Source organism: Stegostoma tigrinum, chromosome 39, assembly GCF_030684315.1.
Source record: "Stegostoma tigrinum isolate sSteTig4 chromosome 39, sSteTig4.hap1, whole genome shotgun sequence".
NCBI classification, from domain to species: domain Eukaryota; kingdom Metazoa; phylum Chordata; class Chondrichthyes; order Orectolobiformes; family Stegostomatidae; genus Stegostoma; species Stegostoma tigrinum.
Genome location: NC_081392.1, coordinates 14,739,543 through 14,741,906, shown reverse-complemented (window position 1 = coordinate 14,741,906; position 2,364 = coordinate 14,739,543).

Below are 2,364 nucleotides of genomic sequence, written 5' to 3'. Positions count from 1 at the left end.
CGCACTACTCTCTGTTTGAAAATGTTGCCCCTCGGGTCTCTTTTAAATCTTTCCCCTCTCACCTTAAAATTATCCAAGGGAAAATACCTTTGCAATTCACTTCAGCTAGATGTTATAAACCTCTGTCAGGTCATCCCTCAGCCTCCTAAGCTCCAGGGAAAAATAGTCCCAGCCTACCCAGCCTTCCTTATAACTCCAACAGTCCAGTCTTGGTTACATCTTATAAATCTTTTCTCCATCCTTTCCAATTATTCATATCCTTTCTATAGCAGGGCGACCAGAACTGTATGCAGTACTCCAAAGGTGGCCTCACCAATACCTCGTACAACCGCATATGATGTCCTGACTCTCACACTCAATGCTCTGACTGATGAAGGACCAAACACCTTCTTCATCATCCTGTCTACCTGTGACACCACTTTCAAAGATCTATGTACCTGAGCCTCTAGATATCTCTATTTGACAACTCTCCCCAGGGTCCTATCATTAACCATGTAAGTCTTGCCCTGGTTTGACTCACCAAAATCAAGATCCCGTCATACTCTTAGATAACCTTCTTCGCTTATACCACCGATTTTGGTGTCATCCGCAAACTTACTCACCATGCTTCCTATATTCTCATCCAAATCGTTTATATAAATGACAAACAACAGTGGACCTAGTACCAATCCCTATGGAACAACGCTAGTCCCAGGCCTCAAGTCCATAAAACAATCCTCTACCACAATCCTCTGCCTCCTACTGTTTTGCTAATTTTGCATCCAATTGGCAAGCTCTCTGTCGATCCAGTCCACCATGCAGAACCTTGTCTGCATGGACTTTAGCAAGGCCTTCAACAATGCCTACCTCTCTGCCCTCATAAATCCTCTTGGTCACATCCTCAAAAAACTCAGTCAAGTGTATGAGTTATAATTTTCCACAGACAAAGTCATGCTGACTATCCCTAATCAGTCCTTGCCTCTCCAAATGCATGTAAATCCTGTCTTTCAGAGTCCCCTCCAACAACTTACCCTCTACTGATGTCAGACTCACTGGTGCATGTAGTTTCTGGGCTTTACCTTGCAGCCTTTCCTTAAAAAAAATGGACAACGTTAGCCACCCTCCAGTCTTCCGTCACCTCAACCATGGCTGTGGTTGATACAAATGTCTCTACTATTGGTCCCGCAATGTCTTCCTTAGCTTCCCACAATGTCCTAGGATTGTGATCAGGTCCTGGGGACGTATCTACCTTTATGCATTTTAAGACCTTCAGCACCTCCTCTTCTGTAATGCGACTGCTTTCAAGACATCACTATTTATTTCCCCAGGTTCCCTAGCTTTGACGTCTGTCTCCACATTAAAGACCCACGGGTGATATCTGTTTAGCATCTCACCCATCTCCAGTAGTTCCACACATGTTGATCTTTGAGAGGCCCTATTCCCTCTTTGAAGGTTAATTGGGAATTGGGCAACAACTAGCCTTGCCAGTGATGCCCAAATACAAAGAATGAAAGAACAGTTGGCGGGACAGGCATAATATTATTTCTGTTGAGCCGAAGGATATCTTTTGAAATGTGGGCTTAGCATCATTTAAGCACCATCTCCGCTGCCCTTTAATCTCATCTTTAATACCTCTAAGCACTCGAAGCTTTCAGTAACTGCCATCTGGCTGCAAGATTCTGAAACAGCCGCACGTCAAATGATCTTTTTTTCATCATTTGCTGTCAACAGGAAGAGACACAGACTGTACAGGGGAGACAATTCAGAATAGAAACAAAATTCTTTTCTTAAGGTGAGAGAGTTTGCAGGGATGGAATTTATCCCAGTTACTTGCTACTGTTTTGCATGACTTGGTAACCAGGGGATGCTTGACATGGTCAGATGCCGAAGACGGGTCACCAGACTCAAAATGTTAATTCTGCCTTCTCTCCATGGATGCTGCCAAACCTGCTGAGTTTCTCCAGCAATTTAAGTTTTTTTTTCAGAGTTCCAGTATCCATAGTTCTTTGTGTTGTTTTAGATGCTGAGGGATGCTTCTTCCCTTGGGGGATTAGAACTAGGAATCAAAATAGCGCCAACTGTGTGGCCAAATTTCGTCCTAACTCTGTAGGCCAGATCTCAAACAATGACGAGACGGAATACAGGAAAGAGGTAGAGTGCTTGGTGGTGTGGTGTGAAGGTAACAGTCTCTCCCTCAGTGTCAACAAAATGAGGCAGTTGGTCATTGACTTCGGGAAGCAAGGTGGAGGTCACACCTTGCATCAATGGTGCTGTGGTGGAGAGTGTCAAGTTCCTGGCAGTGACAATTACCGACAATCTATCCTGGTCCACCCATGTTGATGCAACAGTCAAGAAAGGACAGCGATGTCTCTGCTTCCTCAGGAG